The sequence below is a fragment of the Felis catus genome, chromosome D3 (assembly GCF_018350175.1).
Source record: "Felis catus isolate Fca126 chromosome D3, F.catus_Fca126_mat1.0, whole genome shotgun sequence".
NCBI classification, from domain to species: Eukaryota; Metazoa; Chordata; class Mammalia; order Carnivora; family Felidae; genus Felis; species Felis catus.
Genome location: NC_058379.1, coordinates 40,613,621 through 40,632,742, shown reverse-complemented (window position 1 = coordinate 40,632,742; position 19,122 = coordinate 40,613,621). Strand labels below are relative to the sequence as shown.

General features: G+C 39.3%; 1 long non-coding RNA gene and 1 pseudogene across 1 annotated transcript in view; both read right to left on the bottom strand.

The window, feature by feature from the left end:
* LOC109493342 overlaps window positions 1–19,122 on the bottom strand; it is a 145,986-nt gene that overhangs the window by 79,477 nt on the left and 47,387 nt on the right. The window contains exon 5 of the long non-coding RNA XR_006587907.1: window positions 13,398–13,488. This is a non-coding gene — a long non-coding RNA (uncharacterized LOC109493342). The remainder of the gene's footprint in view (window positions 1–13,397; window positions 13,489–19,122) is intronic.
* Window positions 2,606–3,432, bottom strand: LOC101084999 (annotated as a pseudogene).

The following is a 19,122-nucleotide window of genomic DNA, read 5'->3' as shown; positions in this document are numbered from 1 at the left end:
TCATGATCTCACGATTCGTGGGATTGAGTGCTGCATTGGGCTCTGTGCTGACGGTGCAGAGCCTGCTTGGGATTCCTTCTCTCCCTCTCTCTCTGCCCTCCTCTGCACATGCATGCACGTGTCTCTCTCTCTCAAAATAAATGAATAAACATTTTTTAAAAAACAACACAGAAGCAGGTACATGACTCTGCCTGAGCTGATAACAGTAGCCCCGTGTCCTGGGGAACATACCTAAAGAAAGCCTGTGACTGAAGCAGGGCCAAGCAGAGCTCGCCTTTACATTTATAGACAGTCGGTCTCATTACTGTTCTTGGTACTATTTCCTACCATTTGACTTTAAAATGGAAGCACAAAACCTCAGTTTCTGCCATCATTCATGTCACTCTGCTGAGGGAAACCAGCCTGAGCTAAGTTAAGAATCACTGTTCCTGCCACAGGTGATGCCCATCCTCAACCCAGCCCCCTCCTACCAAACTCTGGTCTTAAAAAAGCTGGACCCCCATCGAGGGTCGATGAGAGTTCTAGCGGCTCCATGCCCTCACCAACACTTGGTATTGTCAGAACCAAAACTTTTGCTAATTCATGAGCATAAACTAGGATCTTGTGGATTTTTTAATTTTTATTATCTTTTCAAATGTTTATTTTTGAGAGAGAGACAGATTGTGAGTGGCGGGGGGTGGGGGGTTGGGGAATGGCAGAGAGAGGGAGACACAGAATCTGAAGCAGGCTCCAGGTTGTCAGCACAGAGCCCTACATGGGGCTCGAACTCACGAACTGTGAGATCATGACCTGAGCCGAAGTTGGAGGCTTAACCAACGGAGCCATCCAGGTACCCAGGGATTTTGTGTTTCAAATTTGCATTTCTCTGATTATCATGAGGGTGAGAATCTTTTCATGTTTATCAGGCATGTGGGTTCCCTCATCTGTGAATTCTTTTGTTTGTTTGAAGTTAATAGTCCTTTTATTGCAGGGGGATCGGAGGGGAAGACTAGAATTTGCAATTTGGAATGGATGTAAATTGTAATTTCTTAAACAGCAATGTTGATGGTTGTGCTGATGTCCACAACCCCCAGCCTTCTCTGCTGGCTCCCAGTCATGGTTCAGAAGGTTTTAAAAAACAAAGTCAGGGGCACCTGGGTGGGTCAGCCTGTTAAGCATCTGACTTTCCCTCAGGTTGTGATTTCAGAGTTCATCGTGAGTTCACACCCTGCACTGAGTGAGATTGAGCCCCACTTCGAGTGACCTCATGCCCCACTTTGAGATCCACACCTCCACGCTGGCAGTGCAGAGCCTGCATGGGATTCTCTCTCTCTGCCCCTCACTCACTTGCCCCCCACCTCAGGAAAAAAAAAAAAAAAGGAAAGAAAGAAAGGATTAAAAAAAAATAAAGGGTCAGAAGATGCTCCTTTGGTAAAGGTTTCTTTTTAAAAATTTTTGTGAACGGTGACAACCTGACACCCATTTCACTCTAGTATAATTCAGACAATGCTAAACCCAACACATACAGCGTGCCACCAGGGTGTGTCACTGTCACCATGAGTCAGGGCACACAGAAGGGCCAGAGAACCATTCTACTCTGTCTACACAGTTTATCCTGCACCCATTTTTCTGCACAACGTCCTGAGGGAAACTATTTATAAATAAGTGGGTTTTTTTGCAGGTAACAAGCTATGACAATTTATAATTTTTTTTAATGTTTATTTTGAGAGAGAGAGAGAGAGAGAGAGAGAGAGAAAGCAGGGGAGGGGCAGAGAGAGAGGGAGAGAGAGAATCCCAAGCAGGCTCCATGCTGTCAGCACAGAACCCGACACAGGGCTAGAACCCACGAACCATGAGATCATAAACTGAGCCAACCCCAAGAGTCGGACGCTTAATCAACTGAGCCACCCAGGTGCCCCCAGCTATGACAATTTATAGTAACAAATTGAACTAGATCCTATTTAAATAGGTCTTGAATTTTTTTTTTTTTTTCATTTTTTAACACAAATGCCTGACTGGGCTCAATTGTCAAGCTACATGCATGAAAAACTGGGCAGCCCGAACAGTGTGTCAGTCCTTGGCCAATGGAACTGCAAGGAGTCCACTAAGTGCTTCCTTATCATTAAGGTAGTACAAGTATTTATACTGTGAAACTGATGTGTAGCTCAATCTCTAGGGAACAAAACCACCAACCAATATATGCAGGTTTTGTGTGTGGAACAGAAGGTACTTTTGACGTGCAGTTTGGTATATAGAAATAGAATGAGTAAATTTTTTTTTTTTTTTTGCAAGATCTAAGTAAAAGATTCTATTTGATTCTTCTAGAAAGGGGGAAAAATGGAAAGTAGGGGGTGCCTCGCTGGCTCAGTTGGTAAGGCATGTGACTCTCGATCTCAGGGTTATAAGTTCGAGCCCCACGTTGGGTATAGAGATTTCTTAAAAATGAAATCTTAGGGGCGCCTGGGTGGCTCAGTCGGTTAAACGTCCGACTTCGGCTCAGGTCATGATCTCACGGTCCATGAGTTCGAGCCCCGCGTCGGGCTCTGTGCTGACAGCTCAGAGCCTGGAGCCCGTTTCAGATTCTGTGTCTCCCTCTCTCTCTGACCCTCCCCTGTTCATGCTCTGTCTCTCTCTGTCTCAAAAATAAATAAACGTTAAAAAAAAATAAAAAAAAAATGAAATCTTAGAAAAAAGTTCAAAGTAGGTCTTCATCCTGCAGTCATCATTTGTATGAATTCTTCATAGTCGGCTTATCCATCTCCATCAGTAGGTGCTTCCTGATCATTTCATCTACTTCTTCATCTGTTAGCTTTTCTCCCCAGTGTGTCATGACAAAATGTAGTTCTGCACATTGAGGTAACCAGTGCCATCCTTGTCAGACTCAGAATGCCTCACAATTCCTTCTTTACTGTCTGTGTCTTTCATTTTCCTAGCCATCGCAGTCAAAAATTCTGGGAAGTCAATGGTGCCATTATTGTCAACGTCCGCTTTGTTGATCACATCCTGCAATTCAGCTTCTGCTGGGTTCTGACTCAGTGACCTCTTGACTGTTCCAAGTTCCAAGTTCCTTTGTTGCGATGGTGCCGTGATCATCTTTGTCAAATTGGGAGAAGGCTTCTTGACGTCAGTAATCTGTTCTTCAGTTAGCTCATCAGCCATTGCACTGGGGCAGCTGCGTCCCCAGCTGGCCACCGTCCATTCCCATCTGCGAATTCTTCATTGATGGCTTTTGTTCGATTTTCTGTTGCATTATTTGTCTTTTTCTGGTTAATTTCTGAGATTTGTTTCTCAATGTATTCTGTGTACTGATTCTTTGTTAGCTAAATATATTGAATTGATCTTATCTCATGTGTGACTCATTTAATTTTTTTACTTTTAAAATATTTATTTTTAGGGGCGCCTGGTTGGCTCAGTTGGTTAAGTGTCTGATTCTTGATTTTGTCTCAGGTCATGATCTCACAGTGTGTTGATTCAAGCCCTGCATCTGGCTCCACACTGACAGTGAAGAGTCTGCTTAGGATTCTCTCTCTCTATCTCTAACCCTCCCTCCCTCTTCTGTCTCAAAATAAATGAACTTTTTAAAAGTTTTGAAAAAATAAGGGGCATTCACTTTTGAATGTCCTCTCTCTGTAAATACTCTAAAAAACTTTTGCCTGCCGCTCAATAAATACATAAATTAATTAATAAATAATAAAAGATATATATATATATCTTTTTGTTGAACAGAATGAAGATTTTTATTTTATTTTATTTTTTAAATTTTTTTAACGTTTATTTATTTTTGAGACAGAGAGAGACAGAGCATGAACGGGGGAGGGGCAGAGAGAGAGGGAGACACAGAATCCGAAGCAGGCTCCAGGCTCTGAGCCATCAGCGCAGAGCCCGATGCAGGGCTCGAACTCACGGACTGCGAGATCATGACCTGAGCTGAAGTCGGATGCTTAACTGACTGAGCCACCCAGGCGCCCCTGGAATGAAGATTTTTAATGTAATTAAATGTATCACTCTTTTCTGAAAGTTTATGATTTTTTATATCTTAAGTAAGAAATTCTTCTCTATTTTTAAATTCAAAAATTTTTCAATTTTTCTTTTTGTGATGCCTGGCTGGCTCAGTGGTACAGCACGTGACTCTTGATCTTGGTGTTGTGAGTTCCAGCCCCACATTGGGTGTAGAGATCATTTAAAAATAAAATCTTTTTTTTTTCTTTTTAATGTTTATTTATTTTTGAGAGAGAGAGACAGTGTGAGTTGGGGAGGAGCAGAGAGAGAAAGGGAGACACAGAATCCAAAGTAGGGTCCAGGCTCTGAGCTATCAGCACAGAGCCCAGCACAGGGCTCAAACCCACGAACCATGAGATCATGACCCGAGCCAAAGTCGGACGCTTAACCAACTGAGCCACCCAGGCGCCCCAAAAACAAAATCTTAAAATAAATAAATAAATAAAAATGTTTCTTTTTACATTTAGGTTTGTAGTTCACCTGGAATTCACTTTTTGTATATGCTTATGAGGTAAGGCCTTACTTTTGGTTTTTAAAATTTCCATGTGGCTAATCAGTTGTTTGGGCAGGATTTATTAGAAATGCTATTTATTAAAAATCAATATCCTATTGAAGGAACCTTCCTCATACTGATTTGTAATGTCACCTCTATTATTATCAAAGTCCTTTAAGATAGGTTCTTTTTGTTTTTTTAAAGATAGTTTGAATATATGTTTTAATTTTTATTTCTATTTTTTTAAGTTTTTATTTAAGTAATTTCTACACCCAACGTGGGGGTGGAACTCACGACCCCAAGGTCAAGAGTCTCATGTCCTTCCAACTGGGCCCACCAGGCGCCCCTGTATGTTAATGTACGTTTTTAGTTGAATCCTAATCTATACAGAATTTGGCATTAGGGAATAGAGTGTGTCAGGCAACAGATATTACATACGGAATTGGGTGGGTTTGGGGGTAGGCTGGGGGGTGCCACTGGTCTCTGCTGGGAAGTTGGGCATCCCTGGCTCACAGTAGGAGAACTATTGGTTAAACCAGGATTTTTGTATACTGGGACTGCAGCATTTGTGACATCGGTAGGAAAAATTCCAGCTGTTAGATACATCTTTAGCCTTTGGAAAGGGGCTACGGTAAGACAGATTTAACTGAAGGAGGGCCATCTGAAAAGAAAGGGGGAAGAAATCATATAGCTTTCCTTACAGATGTCCTTTTTGTTTCCAGGAGGAAATCCAAAATTGTACATTTGGTTGTCTGAAGCCTGCCAGAATTTGAAAAGCCAAATGATCTGTCAAATTAAGGATAGTTATCTTAAAAGAAGGAAACTGGAGGGTTTATCAGAAAATTCAGTTGGAGGCCAGGAGCCCGCCGTACCTCCACCCCCCATCTCCCCTCTTCCAAGCCTCTGTTAAAGCTCATGGCTTAGATCAAGGATGATGGCACTGCCTTTGAAAAGGCAGTTGGGGTGCAGCCTAGGAGCACAGAGCAAACTTTAGACGCCTTCTCACCCAAGATTTTTATATTAATTTCTCACTGCTATTGTAACAAATAGTCACAAATTTTGTAGCTTAAAAAAACACAAATGTATTATCTTACAGTTCTGGAGGTCTGAAGTCCAAAATGGGTCTCACTGGGCTAAAATCAAAAGGTTGGCAGGGCTACATTCCTTTTTGGAAGCTCTAGGGGACAATCTAATTCCTTGCCTTTTCTAGCTTCTAGAGGCTGCCCACATTCCTTGGGCACATTCCTTGGTTGATGGCCCCTTTTTCCATTTTCAAAGCCAGCTACACGGATCAAATATTTCTCACAACATATCTCTGACACTGACCCTTCTGCCCCCCTCTTCCATTTTTAAGAACTCACGTGATTCCATTAGGCTCATCTGGATAATCTGAAACAATCTCCCGATTTTAAAGTCATCTGATTAGCCACCTTCATTCCCTCTTGTCATGTGTAACCTATCATAGTCAGAGATTCTGGGGATAGGATATGGATGTCTTTGGGGAATCACTATTCTGCCTGCCACAATTATTCTGTTGAATTTTCTTATACTGCATGATACCGCTATAAGTGGCTGCATTATAATTTATTTAAAATTTCCCTGTTGGGGGCGCCTGGGTGGCTCAATTGGTTAGGCATCTGACTTTGGCTCGGGTCGTGATCTCATGGTTTGTGAGTTCAAGCCCCGCATTGGGTTCTGTGCTGACAGCTCAGAGCCTGGACCCTGCTTTGGATTCTGTGTCTCCCCCTCTCTCTCTCTGCCCCTCCCCCACTAGTGCTCTGTCTCTCAAAAATAAATAATCGTAAAAAAAAATTTTTTTTTTAATTTCCCTGTTGATAAACTCTCTGGGTTTTTTTTCTTTTCCTTTAATAAATGATACTATAACAAACACCTTTGTAAATATGGTTTTACATTTTGGATTTTTTCTTTGAGGTTCATGGAATAAATGATGCAAATATTTTTATGTCTTTAAATACTATTGTCTGGATTTTTTGCTAAAATAACTGTGCTAAGTTCATATTCCTTTATTGTACATGAGAATATTACCTCAGCAAACTCATGTCGATACTGGCTTTTAGCAGTGAACAGTTTTCGTTTTTTATTTTTTGAGTATGTTGAGGCTGAACAAGTTTTCCTATTGTAAGTTTTAGGATGGGAAAGATTTGGGGCTTTCCTAGCACCTAGCATGGTGCCTAGCATTGCTTTCAGTAAATATTTGTGCACTGAGCGAGTAGAACAGCATAGTGCATAGTGGAGTGGTTAAGAGCTTTGAAATCAGACAGATCCAGTTCATGTTTTCAAGTGTTTTATAAATAGCGATTTATTTAATCTTCCCAACAATCCTGTAAGGTAGGTACTATGATTGGCACAGTCCCCATTTGTCTAAAAATGAAACTAAGGCACAGAGAGGTAAAGGAACTCTCCCAGGACCACATAGCAAGTAAATAGCAGACCAGAATTGAAGCCCAGGTTATGAATTCTGGTTCCAGTAGCAATATTCTTAACACCACACAGCTTCTCTGATACACAAGTGTCTACTTCACAGGGTTCTTATGATGATTAAGTAACTTAATAGAAATGAAGTGCTTCTTGGTCGAAACAGTGCTTGACATATAATTAAGTACAAAAGTTGGGGTGCCTGGGTAGCTCAGCTGGTTAAGTATCTGACTGCAGCTCGGGTCATGATCTCACAGTTCTTGAGTTTGAGCCCCACATCGGGCTCTGTGCTGACAGCTCAGAGCCTGGAGCCTGCTTCCAATTCTGTGTCTCCCTGTCTCTCTGCCCCTCCCCTGCTCACGCTCAAAAATAAACAAATGTTAAAAAAAAAAACAAAACACAAAAGTTTTTGTTCTTTTGTTATTCATGTTACTAGGATCACTATTATATTTTATGAATTGTTTATATCATTTATCCATTTATGTATTAGATTCAAAAAGATTTTGTTGTCTATTTCTATGTTAGTTTATACAATTAAAAGTTATTTCTATTTAAAGTTTCCTTATTTTGGGGCGCCTGGGTGGCTCAGTCAGTTAAGCGGCCGACTTCGGCTCAGGTCATGATCTCACGGTCAGCGAGTTCAAGCCCCGCATCGGGCTCTGTGCTGACAGCTCAGAGCCTGGAGCCTGTTTCCGATTCTGTGTCTCCCTCTCTCTGACCCTCCCCCGTTCATGCTCTGTCTCTCTCTGTCTCAAAAATAAATAAACGTTAAAAAAAATTAAAAAAAAAAGAAAGAAATAAAAATAAAGTTTCCTTATTTTATACGTAGTATTTGTTCACATTAAAGTAGTACCTACCAATTAGGATGGGATGCTATGTACCTGGACTCCTGTCTTTGCTGTATGTAAACCATAATAAAGTATGTTCAAGCAGTCTTCCCCCTGTGACTGACAGAATCCGAACAAGCAAAGACCACCACTTCAAGCCACACCTTCTTCTTTGCACCACAGTGTGAATGCCCTTAATGCCACCGAACTGCACAACTAAAAGTGGTTAACATCATAAATTTTATGTTTATTTTACGTAAAACAAACAAAAACATACCCTTTTCAAGTGTAAGTGGATTTTAAAAGAGGGGGATCTTAGATTCATCAGTATCTCTAACAGAAACAAATCTTCTAAAAAGCTTAAAAAGTTTTCAGACTGAAAAGATGCCATATGTGTATCCAGCAATGGTGTCATTAAAGTAGAGTGTTCTCCTAATTCCTCCATGCAGTAAGAAATCAATAGCTTCCCATCCCCCTTCCCCAAGAAAGACAAAAGTAAACTGGGTAAATGGGCAAATGTCTGAAACATTATTGTTAACTACTTAAATATTCAGACTACTAAAATCATGTACAAACAAGAGTTTGTACAGTTGCTCTCATGACTCAGCACTCAGGGATTTCTCATGCATTAGGTACAGCTCAGTCACTGCATTACACAGACAATATCATAATGTAGCAGAAATAATTGTCCTAAGTGTCATAGTCAATGAATCATTCAATTAAGTGAATGATTACATGACCAATCCCAGTAGGGGTCACTGCCATTCACTGCAAAATCATGTAACATTGACTTAGAAGAAAATTTCAAGATCATAAAATAAGATCATTCATTTGGAATACAAATTATTTTCAAAAAAATTTTTTAAATGTTTATTTATTTTTGAGGGGCACCGGGGTGGCTCAGTTAAGCCTCTGACTTCAGCTTGGGTCATGATCTCACAGTCCATGAGTTCCAGCCCCACATCAGGCTCTGTGCTGACAGCTCAGAGCCTGTAGCCTACCTCGGATTCTGTGTCTCCCTCGCTCTCAGCCCCTACCCCACTCGTGCTCTGTCTCCGTCTCTCAAAAATGAATAAACGTTAAAAAAAAAAAGGTTTTTTTTTTAACGTTTATTCATTTTTGAGAGGGAAAGGGAAGAAGGCAGAAAGAGGGAGATAGAGGATCCAAAGCAGGCTGTGTGCTGACAGCAGAGTCCAATGCGGGACTTGAACTCACAAATCTTGAGATCATGGCCTGCACCACAGTTGGACACTTAACCAACTGAGCCACTCAAGCACCCCAGAATACAAACTGTTTTTTAAACATGTCCTCTGAATCTCATAACTTTGAATAATCTATATCAAACCCGTGAGCAAGTATTTTGTCAAAGTTACACAGGCGATGTTAAGGCTGTTAAGAGATAAACTGAAGCATATTAAAAATTTTAAGTTTATTTGAGCAAAAACAGATTTGAATCAGACAGTGCCAAACTGGGAGTTCTTAGGAGTTTTTCACCCACAGGAGCTGGGACAAGACTTTTATAAAGACAGAAGCAAAGTAAGGAAATTATTTGATTGGCTACAGCTTAAAGCCTAGTTGGCTATTTGTGATTGGTTGTCTTTAAGTTTTTGATTTCTTAACCTTAGGTATCTCAGGTGTTAGTTTTGTTTGCTTAAGTAGGCCACTAAGGCATTAAAGCCACCTCAGCCTAATGGCCTCCTTGTTTAATTAATTTAACAGGGCTGACGCTAATCTTTTTTAAAACCAATTGTTAGAGATTATTTCCATAATTAGCAACTATAATGTAATTGACACCTGCTGGAGAAAGTAGATCATGACATAAATCATCACAGTTCTCCAGCCTATCCAGCACTACTTTTTTTTTTTTTTTTTTTTTTTTTTTTTTTTTGCAGCATACAAATGCCATACATTAAAACACAGTAATCCAAAATCTATTCCCTCTGAAAGGGATGGATTCCCTGGTTGACTTCAGGTTTGGAGTAGGAAAAGCAAAAGGTGGGCCTGGATCACTGTCATCTTATTGGTGCAGCAATTAAGAAAGTGTTTTTTAAACACTTAAGTGCGTGTAGAGTCGCCAGGTGGCTCAGTTGGTTAAGTGACCAACTCTTGATTTCGGCTCAGGTCACCATCTCCTGGTTAGTGGGATCAAGCCCTACTTCCAGCTATGGGCTCGGAGCTGACAATGAGGAGCCTACTTGGGATTCTCCCCCCCCACCCTCCCCTGCTCATGCTTGTGTGCTTTCTGTCAACACAAATAAATAAACTTAAAAAACAAATAAAGGTGCATGGGAACAAGTCAAAAAAACATAGGAGTCCACTAAAAGATGCTGAACACCCAACACTTCAGTTGAAGTGATTAATCTTAGTTTAATTCTGACGCATCGTATAAAACAATAGGCCTGAACTCTACATGTTGTATCTTACTTTGGATTCTCTCCTCCCTCTCGCTTTCTGCCCCTCCCCCACTTGTGTGTGTACCATGTAGGCTCTCTCTCAAAATAAATAAATAAACTTAAAAAAAAAAAAAGGAGGGGAAAAGGCAGTACACTAAGATTAAGGGAAACAAAAGCTACATGACCATTAAAAGCAGTACATGATGTTAGATTGGGTCATGGATTTAAAAGAGGAAAAAAAAAATCTATAAAGAGTGCTTTTGGGGGCGCCTGGGTGGCTCAGTCGGTTAAGCGGCTGACTTCGGCTCAGGTCATGATCTCACAGTCCGTGAGTTCAAGCCCCACGTCAGGCTCTGTGCTGACGGCTCAGAGCCTGGAGCCTGTTTCGGATTCTGTGTCTCCCTCTCTCTGACCCTCCCCTGTTCATGCTCTGTCTCTCCCTGTCTCAAAAATAAATAAAAATGTTAAAAAAAAAAATTAAAAAAAAAAAGAGTTTTTGGAACAATTGGGGAAATAGGATTTTTGGCTGTGACTCTGTCACAATAGAGGCCAACAGAGGCATATATTGGGGTGGATCCTTTGAGCTAATAGCAGAGGCAGGAAAAGCTTGAAAAATGAGGCACAAGTTTTCCTTCTGTAAAAGAAATGGAAATTTCCATTTGTAAAGATGCCTCTCCCTTCCCATAGCAGGAAGAGGAAGTCTCTTCCAATTCTTATCCAAGGAGAAAGTGCTGACCTAAATCTGCATCACAAACCTTACTAAACACCCTAGTTTACCATAGTTTAAGGTAACCTTCTCACAACTTGCCTTCCCTGCCCAAAAGCCAAAGCTACTTTTCCTTTTTCAGCCTAAGATGGTACATGAGCCTGAGTTTTAATCACCCTTCTGGACTACTCATGGTAGGTGCTCCCATGCAGACATGAGCAGCATACATGTTAATAAATTTCTCTTTGTTCTTCTTTTGTTGATCTGTCTTTGGCCAGTCTAATTTACTGGGTCCCAGCTGGGGAACCTAAGATGGGTAGAAAAAGATATTTTCTCCTCCTCTACTGCTGTTATTTTGAATATTTTCATCGTAAATGATTATTAGATAATATTATACCAATGTTAAACTTCTTGTATATGATCATGGTATATGCAGGAAAAGGTCCTTTTTCTTAGGAGTTAGGGATGAAGTGGTTAGGAATATAGTGCAGTGATGTCTGCGAGTTACTTTCAAATGATTCAGAGAAATGATCCAGAAAGACAGACGGAGAAAGAGAAAGAGAGAGGAAGCAGTAGTGGCCAAATGTTAGCCATTCGTGAATCAAGGGAATGGGTACCAGGGAGATCTTTGAGCTATCCCTGCAGGTTTTGGACGGGCGCCTGGCTGGCACAGGCCGTACAGCACTCAGATTCTTGATCTTGACTGATGGCATTAAGTTTGAGCCCCACACTGGGTGTAGAAATTACTTAAACACACACACACACACACACACACACAGAAATATTCTTCTAACTTTTCTGTAAGTTTAAAAGTATTCAACATAAAAAGTTTTGGGGAAATTGCATTAAAAGGGTCCTTACCATATGTTTCATTTATTTGTGTTTTTGCTTAAATTGTCTTTGCTGTTACCCAGTCTGGTAAGAGTCTATATTCAGACTCATAACTTATTTTCTAGTACTTCAAACTCTAGGTATTTTTGACTACATGAAATAGAAAAGTAACACCATTAGATTTTCTTCCCAGAGATTATTCTTTTGGTAAAAATACATTGGAAAAGGAATCATTGTAAGTTCCGTGTTTTAGATTTCCTAAGGAAACTGTTTTAAAGTGCAAACATTTGACCTGGGTTACCATTTGGTGTGGTTGGATGTCAGTGGGAAGATATAACTGGGGTCATGGAATTTTAAGGCCAGAGGGATCTTCAGGATTATGAATACATCATGATTTTTGCTCATAAGTGCTTCAATATCTGCAGCCACCAGCGAGTTGCTGCCTGGCCATTGGGAAACCCATGCAAGTTGGAAGTACAGAGACATAGCATGCCACAGGACAACCTTGGACGTTGGGGTGGGGAGCTTATTGATGAATATTCTCTTCTTCTATCCTTCCAGTGAACAATTCTGAGGTGAATTATATATGGCTCCTCAAAGACGTTCCAGCAAGATTAAACTCCAATTTCCCAGAACAGTGAAAATGCAACTGTCACCCTATTTCACTCTTTTCAGTGCCTCCCACCACTGGGATCACTTCCCAAGATAAAAGGTGTACATTTCCCGGGCTCTGCGTATGATACCCGTATTCTATAGGACCTTACCTGGTGCCTATGAGTCCTGATCCTCTCAGTTTCTCTAGACAGAATCATCTTACTTCTCCTTGACATCTTGCTGTGCCAAAAACTGGGAGCAGACCCAGCTTTTTCGCTAAGGTAGTGAAAACTCCTTTATAAGTTTCCCCCATTGTGAACATTCCTGGATATCTGTTGTCTGCCTCCCATCCTGTACCTTTAGTCCTTGCGGGTTACAATCTTTTCCTTCCTGTATTGTTATTTTAGCCGGGGAATGCTGAAATATACAATAACCAAAATGAAAAAAAAAACTCACAGAAGGGCTCAATAGCAGGATGGAGATGAGCTGAACACTCAGTGAACTTGAAGACAGAACAAAAGAAATCACCCAACTGGGGGCGCCTGGGTGACTCAGATGGTTAAGTGGCTGACTTTAGCTCAGATCATGATCTCACAGTTCCCAAGTTTGAGCCCTTCATCTGCTGTCAGTGTGGAGCCAGCTTTGGATCCTCTTGTCCCCCTCTGTCTCTGCCCCTCCCCTGCTTGTGCTCTCTCTCTCTCTCTCAAAAATAAACATTAAAAAAAAAAAAAAAGACATTACCCAACTGAACAGCAGAGAGAAAATAGACTAAAAACAAACAAAAAACAGAGCTTCAGGTGTTAGTGGGACTGTAATACAAGATCAAACATGTGCCCTTTTTTGCATTTTTTGAAATGTTCATACAGTATTTTTCCTCTTTGCATTGTTGTTAATACAGTGAGTTACACTGATTCATTTTTTGACTGCTAGGCCACTCTTGCATATCTTATGATGATATATTATCCTTTTCTTAAGTGTTGAATTCTCTTTGCTAATATTTTATGAAGAATTTTTGTACCTGTATTCATGGAGCTATTGAAGGAAAAGACACATGATATACAAATATTTAAGTAACACCCCCCTGGATTATTAGAGTAGTAAAGGTAAGGGAACCCATTAAGAAATGCAAAAGTCTATACCTTTTATCTTGAATAGAGTTGGAGAGTTAAAGAGGGCTCCATATCTCTTTTGGCTTTGTCATTTACAGAAATGCAGATTTGTTTGAATCGCCTGAAAAGAACCAGAAAGATCGCCATATTAGTTATGCCAATGAGTATAAATAGGTTAAACTTCCTATGAAAAGATAAAGATTCCCAGACTGAATCAGAAGACAGCATCCATCTCCAACTCTATAGTATTTCTAGGGACACCCTAAAATTAAGTGACAGAAAAGAGTAAAGGTAACATGATTAAGACAGTGTCTTTCTTTTCCTAGTTTTCTGAATTGTATTGAATGCCCTCTAGCATATACTGCTTTTTAAAAGATGTATTGGAGGAGTGCCTTGCTGGCTCCGTGGGTACAGCATGCAACCGCTGACCTGAATATTGTGAGTTCAAGCCCCACACTGGGTATGGAGCCTACTAAAAAAAAAAAAAAAAAAGGTTCTTTTAGAACTATAGGGGTCGTTCTTAAAAAAATAAAGAATAGGGGTGCCTGGGTGGCCCAGTCAGTTAAGCATTCGACTTGGGCACAGGTCATGATCTCACAGTTCGTGGGTTCAGACCCTGCATTGGGCTCTCTGCTGTCAGCGCTGAGCCTGCTTCAGTTCCTCTGTCTCCCTCTCTCTCTCTGCCCCTCCCTGGCTCACTCTCTCAGAAATAAATAAACATTAGGGGCATCTGGGAGGCTCAGTCTATTAAATGTCCCACTTCAGCTCAGGTCATGATCTCGCAGTTTGTGGATTTGAGTCCCAGGTCGCTCTCTGTGCTGACAGCTCTGAGTCTCGATCCTGCTTCAGATTCTGTCTCTGTCTCTGTCTCTGCCCCCTCCCCCACTTACACTCTGTCTCTCTCAAAAATAAATAAATATAAAAGACTTATTGGACTTATTAATATTGTTAAAAGATGACTTGAGGTATATAAAAAAATTTAAGAGTTCATTTGAGCAAAAATCAATTCAAATCTCTCAGTGCCAAACAAGAAGTATTTAGGGACGCTCCATCATGAAGCTCAGGGAAAGACTTACATACAGTGCAAAGGCAAAGAAAGGAAATCATTGATTGGTTATATCGGAAAGCCTACTTGACTGTGATTGGCTGTCCTTAGGTTTCAATTTTGTACCTTGAAGTATTTCCAGGATTAGGTTTTGGTTTGCTTGTGCAGGCCACAGGGCTTAAGAGCCACTTCAATCCGACGGCCTCCTTGTTTAACAATATAATGTTATAGTAACAAATTTTCTTTCCTTTTTTTAAAGTTTGTTTTTAATGTTTTATTTATTTTTGAGAGAGAGAATATGAGCAGGGGGTGGACAGAAAGAGAGGAGGACAGAAGATCCGAACCAACTAAGTGCTGAGAGCAGCAAGCCTGATGTGGGGCTGGAACTCACCAACTGCAAGATCATGACCTGAGCCAACGTCAGACTCTCAACAGACTGAGCCACCCAGGGGCCCCTATAGTAACAAATTTTGTAACATTGGATGATCCTATAGTTTCTGATATAAACTGTAAGATGGCCAAATATTTATCAGGCAATCCTATGCAAAGAATAAATACATAAAGCAAGAAATATCATACCAATATCATGCAGCGTAGAGGTAAAAGCATAAAGCATTAAGATACAAATGACTGTTTTATTTTACTTTATTTTATATTTTGCTATTTCTTTATCTTTGAAAAATAGAAACAACATGGACAGGGTTGGGAAGCAGAGATAATACAGAATATTATAAAGTTAAAAGTGTAGTTCTGCATTTGCTCTGGCCATGGACCCAGTTCTACTCCTGAAAGGAAGCCACTGTCGAATATGTTAATAAAGGTTATACTTCATATTCCTTTGAACTGTGAATAAGATTGTGTCAAAATATATAATAACCAAAACAGAAATTAATAGATATAATATTGACATATAGGATATTTTAAAATATGTTTTTCAGTCTTTCATAAATCACACAGGAAACAAATAAGGTAGATTATGGAGGCTACGATAATAAAATGAACAAAGTACCTTAATAGCTGCATTAAAAAAAATTTTTTTGGGGGGCGCCTGGGTGGCTCAGTCAGTTGAGCGTCCAACTTCAGCCCAGGTCATGATCTCGCGGTCCGTGGGTTCGAGCCCCGCATCGGGCTCTGTGCTGACAGCTCGGAGCCCAGAACCTTTTTCAGATTCTGTGTCTCCCTCTCTCTCTGACCCTCCTGTTCATGCTGTCTCTCTCTGTCTCAAAAATAAATAAACACTAAAAAAAAAAATTAAAAAAAAATTTTTTTTAATGTCCATTTATTTTTGAGAGAAAAACAGAGTGCAAGTTGGGGAGGGGCAGGGAGAGAGAGAGACACACACACAGAATCCGAAGCAGCTCCAGGCTCTGAGCTGTCAGCACAGAGCCCAATGCAGGGCTCAAACCCACAAACCGTGAGATCATGACCTGAGCTGAAGTTGGACGCTTAACAGACTGAGCCACCTGGGCACCCCAATAGCTGCATATTGAATGTTATACCTTTCACATGGATACCTTTCCAGTGTCAGTGGAATTTATTATCAGGCAAGAAAGAAACTATTGAGAAAATTTAAGAGTGGAAAATATATAGAGCACATTTTCAGAGCCCAATACTCTAACATAATTACTAATGAAATTTTAAATAATTTTTTTTTTTTAGATTTTATTTTTAAGTAATCTTTACACCCAACATGAGGCTTGAACTCATAACCGTAAGATCAAGAGTTGCATGCTCTATCGACTGAGCCGGGCAGGTGCCCCAAAATTCTAAATTCTAAATAACCAAAATACTTGGAATTTAAACTAGAAATGTATTTGAACATGAAGATCCATAATATGTAGGAACAACTATCCAGATTCTAGAATCAATTTCCCTTACGTGTTTTTTTCTTTCATAGACCTATATACACACACAGAAGATTATGAATTAAACCTTAGTTTTAATAATGATACAAAGAAAACATTGATTTTTATTTTGTGAAGAAAGGCATATAAATGTTGTTGTTGTTAACCCTAATGAAATTATAAAAAGTTGAATGAGCACACTACTTACGGGAAAAAGTAGCATTTTCTTAGAATGGATTCTTTTTCTTGTTGATTTTTACTACTGTGACCATTGAACTTAATGAAAGAAAACCAAAAGAAATGCATTTTGCTTATGCACATATACCAGATAATTTATCTCCTATAGAGAAATAAAAGTGATGTTCAGGAAAACCTACGAAGATGTGGCTGAATTAAATCATATTTTCCTAACATAAGAATACGATAATGACATCATACTCCAGAATAAAGAAGTAGCACAGTTTTCTGTTTGACTTTGAGCAGATGCCTCTTGTCTACTGCTGATCACATCAATTGTGGCTTCATCCACCATTTCAAATGGTGCCTGAGCGGCTGGTTGATGGACAGCCAATCAGATGAGGATTTCGTCTTTCTCCATAACAAAACCTGTTGCTGGAAGTCAGGTTTTCTTAGTTTACTAACCACTGTGTGTCTCTTAATCTTAAGCACTACCACAGAAACATCCTGCCCCTAGGACTTCATATCAATATGGCTATTGTTTTACTCTCCACTCACTGCTCAGCATTTTCATCTATAAGGGTTAATTCCAGAGTCTCCTGAACTGTAACTCTCACAAATGAAGCACCTGAAGAAATGGAGTCCTTACCATGAGTTACAGACTAGCAAGTGGAATGGTGGGGCCGGTCTGGATTTTCCTCCTTCCTTGTTTTCTGTGTATTTATGCTTTCCCCAATTTTTCCCATGATGGCCTAAGTACATTTATTACACTTCCTGGGGTAGGTTTTGTTTAGTTCTTGTGTTCTAAGAACTGGTTAGTTATGTAACACGTTTTCTAGTTCATTTGCTTCGTTGCTATTCTTTCTTTGGAATATTCTTGTCATTCTTTAAACAACTTTTTTAGTTGTTTACTTATTGAAAAATTCTTCCTTTTCCTTGATAAGGAATGAAGGCATTGGAGGTCATGAAGTTTCCTCTTGGTATATTTTGCCTCATGTGTTTTGATCTGTATTATTACTATTTCCATTATTATCATTATTATTACTACTATTTTATTCTTTTCTACTGATCATCATAAAATTTCCAATCTGTTGAGCTTTGCTTTGCCCAGTCACTTTTATTGCTAATTATCTTTTTTATTACATTTTTTAAATTATATTGCTGTCAGAAGAAAAAGGAAGGCCATACTCTCTTCTTTGGGGATATTTTTGAGGTGGTCTTTGTGCAATATTTACAGTAAACCACAGTAATAATTTCCTAATGTTTTCAAAGAAAATGTGTCTGAAAATGTACCCAGGTTTATAAACTGTTCTAAATTTTCTCTATTTGATGTTTTTCATATTTCAACAATAATATATAAATGTTTGCTATATGAAGTATGACAATATACTAAAGATGTATAAATGCAAAGTTTATCATCTCCTTGCCCCTTTCCCTAAACTCTTGTTAAGAGCAAGAAAAGTTTCTTCTATTTTTTCATAATCTTTTTTTTAAATGTTTATTTATATATTTTGAGAGAGAGCGCGTGTGCGTGCATGAGTCAGGGAGGGATGGAAAGAGAGAGAGAGAGAGAGAGAGAGAGAGAGAGAGAGAGAGAGAGAGAGAGAGAGAATCCCAAGTAGGCCACACAGTGTCAGTGCAGATCTCGACACGGGGCTCTGGATGTCACAAACCATGAGACTGTGACCTGAGCTGAAACCAAGAGTCAGACGCTTAACTGACTAAGCCACCCAGGTGCCCCTCGTAGTCTTTAACACATACCTATTTAACCTTTTAGTCATTATTTTATCCTCTCTTAGTTTTTCTTAATACTATCTGAGAAAAGGGTGTTAATTGTTCAGTTTTTATATTTTTGTTGCTTCTTATTCTACCTCTTGAAGTTTGTGCTTCATATATTTTGATGCTTTATGTGTTGTATAAAGTTCCATGATGTTTACTTATTAATTGTGCATAAATATCTTTAATTATTACTAAGTGAACCTCTTTGTGTTACGTATTTCTTTTTGCCTTAAATTAAACATCTCGCCATTACTTTCTTTTTCTTGAATTGGCTGACTACACTTTTGTTCCTTCTTTCATTTTTAGTCTGTCTGACATCTTTTATTTTCAGTGTACAGGTGGTTGGGTTTTGTATTTTCACCTAATCAGTCTTTATACATATAAATTGATTTTTAAAATATTTTTATATTATACTTATTTATATTTATTATATATAATAATATAAATTGATAAAATTTTTAAAAGGAAGAAACTATTTTGTTCTATTTCTTTCCTTTATTTTTATGCATTAAATATAACTTTCTAACTAGGTTTCTTAAAAATAATAAGGAAGTAGGGGCGCCTGCATGGCTCAGTGAGTTAAGCATCCAACTTCAGCTCAGGGCATGATCCCACAGTCTGTGAGTTCGAGCCCCGCGTCAGGCTCTGTGCAGACAGACAGCTCAGAGCCTGGAGCCTGCTTCAGATTCTGTGTCACCCCTTCTCTCTCTCTCTGCCACTCCCCGACTAGTGCTCTGTCTCTCTCAAAAATAAAATACATTTAAAAAATTAAAAAATAATAATCATAAGGAAGTAGACTTACATGGCAAAAGAAAAAAAAAGAAAAACAAAGAAGAGTGTATAATAAAAAATATAAACTACTTTCTGAATTTTTCCTACCCGTAGTCCCACTTTCCAGAAATAACTTAAG